The sequence below is a fragment of the Solea senegalensis genome, linkage group LG1 (assembly GCF_019176455.1).
Source record: "Solea senegalensis isolate Sse05_10M linkage group LG1, IFAPA_SoseM_1, whole genome shotgun sequence".
Lineage (NCBI taxonomy): Eukaryota > Metazoa > Chordata > Actinopteri > Pleuronectiformes > Soleidae > Solea > Solea senegalensis.
In genome coordinates, this window is record NC_058021.1 from 2,472,700 (window position 1) to 2,480,923 (window position 8,224).

Sequence of the window (8,224 nt, forward strand, 5' to 3'; positions counted from 1 at the left end):
TTAATTAACATGAAAAAAGGGAAAAGGTTTTTTTCGGCAGACCACAGAGATAAAACTGTGTGTATATATATATATATATATATATATATATATATATATATATATATATATATATATATATATATATATATATACACATATATATGTACATATTTATATTATATATATAATATTATATTAGTGTGTAATATCACTTTAACCATATAAGTAACAATTTTGGGATACACACAGTGCACATATACTGTATACTTAAATGTGACTGTTGTGTAAAAAATAATGAGCTTTAATCTTAGAGCCATGGTTCTCAAAGTGTGGTACGTGTATCACCAGTGGTACGCAAGCTTCCTCTCGTGGTACTTGAAGGAAAATCAGAAATACTGTTTCTACTGTATATGTCAGGGTATGTGATCGGCGTGGAGCTGCGGAATTTTGACCGGAGTGCGTAGAAAATTAAACAAAATGAGAAAAATAATAATAATATTGTAATATTATTTTTCAATCTATATTATATATTATATTATATAAAGCAAAAAGCTTTCCTAGTTTTGATAACTACGCAAAGCTGCAGGAGGAAACTTAAGTGTCTTTCCTAAGGATACACTGACATGTAAAGGCCCAGAATCAAACCCCTGACCTTCTATTTGTAAGACAACTCACTCAACCACTCATCCACCCTCACCCATATGGGAAAAATAAATTGTAGAACATGAGTGTGCTGGTTGCAGTTGACTCATCATTGTCTTACATAATGTTATGATTCAAAATTCAAGCTTGCGGCTACATTTGAGCTTGTAATAGAATCGATAGATGGACGCAGTGTCGGATTATGTAATTTGTGTGAGCGTGGACATGAGCGTGAGAGTGTGTATGTTTAAAAAAACAAACAAACAAACATGGAACTGTGAAGGGGATTTAATGAAACGCTGAGTGCAGCTGACGTGACCTGTGGCCTGTGGAAACATGCAGGGACTAAATGTAGAGCAGTCATTATTGGGGATTAGCAGCCAGTCACGGTCAGATTAGGCTGCAGGCTCGCTGTCTTTTATAACACTGCTGTTCACATGAAAACAGCAGTCGCCGCAGTTGGAAACAGACAGTAAATAAAGAGGGAAGAAAAGCAGATATTTGCATATTTGAGTTGATATTTTCATGCATAATTTGTGTGAGTCGGTGTCAGAACTAGTGTATTAATGTTTGAATTAATAATAACATAACATTATTATTATATTACTTCATAATTATTGATGTGATGCATGACTTTGTAAATTGCAAATTAAAAACAGTTTAAAAAGTGAACTGTGATATATATATTAAGAATATAAACACCCATACATCACACACACACACACACGTTTTCTTTTAATTATTTTATTTGTTTTCACACACATAAACACAAGAAAACCTAAAAGTTTTAAGTTTTTAATAAAAAGTCTTTTATTAAAGAAACACCTTTTCTTAAGACTCATAAACAGAAATGGGTGGAGCCTTTTTCTCTCTACATTTTATTTATGTATGAAGGGCAACAAAGGAACAACAACAAAAATGTCACAATGTTACAAAAAACATGACTTTGACCGCCTCCAAATACCATTATAGAACACACTGAATTCACTCCACCTTACATACGGTAAGAAAAATCATCAAAGATATGATACATACAGTACAAGGATCTTATAAACCATGAGGTTCTGGACTGAGCGTGTATAGTACAAGTGGACGTCGTCTTACTGTTGCAACACAAATCCAAGTTTGGATGCCTCATTTTTACGGTGCCATGATTTTGTCATTTTGAAACTGTACATTTTAAAATATCATGTGTAACCAGGCTCCTTGATATGGGCTGTAAATCACAGGGCTGTCCACACTTACCGTCTCTTGTCCTCTACATTGGAACATAAAGTACAAAGGGACATCATGTGCTATTGAAAAAGATCTGAAACACCAGAGAAAACAATTTATTTTCCCATAGAATTCAATTCAAATTGAGTTATTTCTGTGCCCTGATAGCGATTCAATGAACTGTTCCTCCTGATCAGTCTCAACCTTCAAACAGGAAGACTATATACAGTTTTTATGAGAACAACTGGAAAGAAGCATGAAATATTAACGACATTCTCCACTTATTATTCGAAAAATTCACCATGACAAACTTTTTTAATGATTTTTTTCTCATCTTTAAATCACAGTGCATGATCATTTTGCAGTTCTGAGAACATTCCAGCCGTCGTGGACAGTGAGGCTCCTCTCTTGGCATTCACCGCGTGCCTTAATTGACTGATTTTAAATCAAGGTCCACTGTGAACACTGAGAGAGCGCGAGAGAGCCAAGACTCTTCCTTCATCCAAGAGACAGGGACAGTCACCTTGAGGACGAATGAGCCGAGGTGCAACAGCACTACTGCTGCTGCTCTTCATCATCTCTTTTGTTGACGCTGTGTCTCTTTCTCTGGATAACACTTACTTTTATTTATCCAACCATAAAGAGTCCATGTCAAACATGCAGCCGCAGCTCCTGCCTTTGGAATCGTCTATAAAGAGGAAAAATGGACATAAACGACAAGGAAAACAGAGTTATAATTCAAAAAAAGGCTTAAAGACTTAAAGGTCACACCTCTACCTGCTGACCATCTTCCCCTTTTTCTCCCTCTGTCGTTCACGACACCTGTCAACTGTTTCCATCTCCTCGCCTCAAACACAACACGCACAATCCTTCAGCGGCACAAAATCATTCACACGCCAACAATAACTAAACCTCAGCTTCTTCTTTTTTTTTGTTAATGACATGTCAAGGACACATCAAGCAGGCAGCCATTACAGAGCAGAGCCCGCACTGGCCTGCACACATCTGAATGAGGCTAGGAGCAGATTTTAATGGTGGGGCTCCTTTTGTCAATGTCAACACCCCTAAAAAACATCTCAATATTTTTTAAAAATGAAACAAAATGTACGAAAATCGAATTCATTCAAATGTAATTTTCTTTGCCTGTGTCCAATAATGTCATTCTCCTTGTGAAAATGAACCATAATGGTTCAGATTATTTGAAAAAAGATAGTCCTATTGTGCAAATAATTGAGGATAAAATGAAATAAAAAAAAAAATGCACTGCAGTAAACACACTGTCATGTTGCTACACTGTTCCAAAAATATCAAAAATAACCAAAATGATCAGACACAAACACGGAAACAGAAAATGCCCATGTTTGAATCAAACACTTCAGATTTATTAAACCTCACATTTGTGACGACACTGAATGCACCATATCATTACTAGTGTGTATGTGGGCCGTGGGCTATGCAGCATTAGCCTACATGCTCCATTAAAGGCCTGCACACACACACACACACACACACACACACCAGCATCCAACCGAACACACTGGAGCCAAACAATAAAAGACTCCACAATATGGAAGCATATGAAAACATTACTATTTACGTCTGCAGACGCTTAAATTGCATGCATAATCCTAATCCTAATCCTAATCCTGAGCAGGATTCACATGCAGAAATGTAAAACAGATGAAAATAGTTCACCTAAATAAGCAGAGCGTCGACATCTGCAGTGAAACACGGAGTCTCCTTGTCGCATTATCTCCTCCAGGATCCATCCCGAAGCCTTCACATCCTCCCTCTCCTCCTCTCCTCATCTCCTCCACCTCATCCTTTCATGCAGAGACATTCAAGAGACAAAGATGATGTCTTCTCCTCGTGTCCGCCAGGGGAAAAAACAACAAAAATAAAATAAAGACACAATTGGTCTTAATAATCGAGAGGATTTGATCATGGATGCAATCGCAGGGTTCGGTTTGGTTTCATCCTCCCGGACAGTGCGGACGGGCGGGCGCTGCTGGATAATACGCGTAGGAAGAAGAAGAGCTGGAGGGATGAGGCGGGGTGACGTCATCATGCAGACAGATGCTCTCTCTCTCGCGCCCTCTCTCTCTCTCTCTCTCTTTGCCCTTGAGACCAGTGTCATCCTCCTGCAGCTGATGCAGCTCTGGGATGTGTCAGGTCATTTTCACTTTGACTGTTCTGCAGCACATAATAATAATAATAATAATAATAATAATAATAATAAAAATTAACAAAAAAAAAGAAAAATTCACCATGGTTCTCAAACTGTTGTACATGTACCATCAATGGTACAGAGGATTCCTCTGGTGGTACTTGGAGGGCAGTGCTGTAATACTGTGTGTTACAATTTGCAAAATGTAATTCTTTTTATTTATATCACGAGCAACTTTTACTTTTACTCCACTGTATTTTCCTGTAACTATCTTTTGTTACTCGTTACTAATAAAATCAGGAGAAGAAGAGTTGGTTTCACATCCATTCACATGCTGCAACATGGAGTTAAGTGTTTTTGCTCAAGGACACAGATATACATACATACAGATAACTCCTCACTCTTTTAATACTTCACTGATTTGCATTTAGCTTTGTATTACTAGAATAGCGGTAGTATTTTTGAATAATTGTGCTTCCCTCCCTCAGTTTCCCCTGAGTCAAGAATCTTCCTTCTTTGTTTGGGGAATCACATCATATGTTGTTGTGTTTTAGTTCATGTTGTTGTGTTTTAGTTCATGTTTTCCTATCTGTGTTGGTGATTGCACTTCAGGGCCACCATACATACATCATATAATATATATACGACTCAAAAACATCTAAAAACACAAAAGAACTTCTGTATCTTTTCTATCAAACCCATCAGGCTACACAGAGCGTTGCGTTCATGGTCAGTGCTACTGTAGGAATCTCCAGGCTGGGCCACTAAGAAGTCAGGGTATGGGCCACATGTGGCCCACGGGCCGCCATTTGAATAGACTGGCTCTAAATAAATGTGATCTTTCTTCAGGAGCGACATGAACCTGTGAAACTGTGAGAAATATCGCCGCCATGACTCAGCACCTTTCTGCCAACTGAGCATAATGGTTGTAAGATTGCTTCCTCACTGGGTGACTGCTGCTGCTGCTGCTGCTGCTGCGGCTGCTGCTGCTGCTGCTGCTGCGGCTGCTGCTGCTGCTGTCCTTCCACTCCTGTGGGACATGTTATGCCAGATGTGATGAATGCCACACATTTTCTCTGAGTGCACATTTCAGCAGAAAAAGGAGCGGATGTACTCTGACTCCTGAGGGTGAAATGAGGCCCAGTGAGGTGAAGTGGTGAAGTGCTGCATGACCGGGAGTCAGTCCAGCACTGAAAGTCTGTCACACTATAATTTAAACATGAATCGCTTCCTTTCCTTTTCACCACACAGACACAAACTGGCAGATGATACTTTTGATGACATCATGAATCCTGAACAGAGCCAATAAAATGTTGTTTTAAGACACTTTAATATCATATAAATCGCTCTTTTTGTTTTCTGTCTTGAATTTAACAGGAATAATAACAAAGATAATAATAAGAAGAAGAAATGTTATTTATATAGCTCTTTTAGGTCATAATTTCACACGCAAATTAACCCTTAGCGCTCACACAGGTGCACCCTCTGTAAATGATATATTACTATATAATACACAACTCCTTATATGGACATCCTGGGTGTGTGTGTTTATATGCCACATATTTGAATGTGTATTTGTTTAAATAAATAAATAAATAAAAAATGAGGCAAGCACAAGCAGAGTGTTGCCCCAGGTTTGAAGACAGTTTACTGTTGAACTCCTGAGTCACTTGTTTCTTGCAAATTTGTTTCTTTGCTTCTTTTATTTATATATTTATTTATTTTTGAAAACTCACAGAAGGAAATGACGTATTTATTAGCCTTTCAGCTACAGCAGATGTTATAACGTGAGTAAACACCAGAGGGCAGCCTTTCTTTAGAGAAGACTGACTCCTATCAGCACAATCATCATCATCATTACTGTCAGAAATATCACCTTTTTAAAATAAACCAAACTGCGAAGAATGAGACAGAAAACTATAACTTAAATTATACTCTATTTGGTTTAATTCTATCACCAGGATCGTCACGTGTTCTGTGACATCTTTTAATTTCATGACCGTGGCGTCGGTGTCCTCAGCTGTTAATCTCACGTCTAATTGGCTAAAGAGAGGAGATGAAGCTCAGACCAGGAATAGGACGACGTCCTACTCACCGAGACCTGCAGGTGTGTGTCCACGTCCAAGAGGTGAGACAGAGTGTAGGTGAGGACACAAAGTGCAGACACTTTATCGCCTGTGTTTTACATCATAGTTTTAGATGACAAAACTCATCCTGCATACACATCTGAACTTTCTGTCAAATCTACGGTGGCTTGGAAGTGCAAACTAAACAGTAAACACAAGTTGAAACAAAATGACATTTTTGGAAACAAATGTACAAAATGCCAAACACAAAAGAAATACTAGAACTGAGAAATTCTAGCTGCACAGTGTGGGTGAAATGTGTAAGTGTGTTTCGCATCTTGTGACTTTGATTTCCTTTCTGTGAGAATTGTGGCTTTTGTTCATTTGTTTTGGGAATTTGTAAAAATGTTTGGCATTTTGTAAATTTGTCTCAGAAAATGTGAATTTGTTTAAATTTTTGTTCATTTGTTTAGGGATTTGTCATGTTGCAAATTTATTTTCAAATAAATATTGTACATTTTTGGCGGGAATCTGTACAATGGTTTCACATTTTGTGAATTTGTTTAGGAAAATGTCTCAAGTTTCATAAGTTTGTTTCACCACTTATGTAAAAGTGTTTTGCGAAATGTATTTATTTATTGTCTTGAATGTAAATTTGTCTCAAGCTTAGTAATAATGGGGTTTGCACTTCCGTCTTCTGGATGACACGTATCTAATGCTGCACACACATACCAAATTCTGTTTAAATTTGATTCTATTTGAGGTTTTGACATATGTATGCCTATTACAGTAGACTGGGATTTCATTAAAAAAACTGTTTTGTTGATCAATTTGTTCTATTTCCAATGATTTGGGAGCGATCTGTATATAAAGTGATTATACAGTAGCTGCCGGTCGCTCTGTGAGTGGGTTCATCATATTACTTCACATCTCAAAGAAAAATTCCAGGAACATTAGTGAGCCTGCATAACAAGCCTCACAAGCAGCCAAACACTTATTGTACAATCACCATCTCACACACTTGTGATGTGACGCGAGCGCAGATTCAGCTGCTTCCATGTGAAAGTCATAGCTCAGCCGCCGAATCAGGGAGCTCAGCCATGTGACACCCTCGAGTGACGGGAGCAAGACACATTCCTCAGAGAGTAAGACTGTTAGTGTTAGTGTTAGTGAGACATACACATACACTCTGAGCAAGGCTGCATTCAAACACTGCTATGGAAAGTGTCTATGTAGCACCAGGGTGTAACATTTATGAGGGTTTACTGTCAGAACTTGAATATACTTCCCATAAATATGTTTGTAGAAGTGTAAAATCACGACAGAAATGTACATTTATTATAGAATAAGCCTTTCATGTATGCTTCAGGCAACTGAAGCCGCCATTTTGTGCCAAACCAGCCGGAGTGTGTGTTTCTTGTGTCGAAGCCAAGGTTATAATAGTTTTGGATTTTTTTCATTAGTTTTAGTTTTTATTTAGTTTTGACTTTTTGTTTTTAAAATTAGTTGAGTTAAAATTTGTATTTTTTTTGTAAATGCTTAGTTTTGGTTTTGATACGTTTTACTCTCAGTTTCAATTAGTTGTTACTTTAGTAAATTTAGTAAAATACCATTTTTGGTATGTGAGGGCCACCGTAGTTCACTGATGTGCATGGGAAAAGATGTATATATATACATATATATGTATATATATATATATATATATATATATATATATATATATATATATATATATATATATATACAATTATATCATACAGTATATTTCATTAAAAAAGAAAGAAACTGTGATAAATCTATGGTGCTATAGACATGAATTCATAGGGTTAATATAGTTAATGTGTGAAATAATCAGTTAGATTCACAAACTTATTAAGGTCCATACACGGTATGTCACAGCTGTATTAGTGTCCATTAGTCATATCTTTATTTTCTATACATGTCCTCACAACTATAGAATGATCTTGTGTGTCTATGTTGTCTCATTACCTTGAAGGTGTGATGCTTTGTTTAAACTGTCCAAATGAATGGAGGTCAATACAGTGTCCTATAAGAAGAGCTGAGCAAACGTGTGTGTGTGTGTGTGTGTGTGTGGACACAGACAGAGCATGTGCAGAGCAGCAGCAGAGATTATTGCGCTCTCTAACTCTGG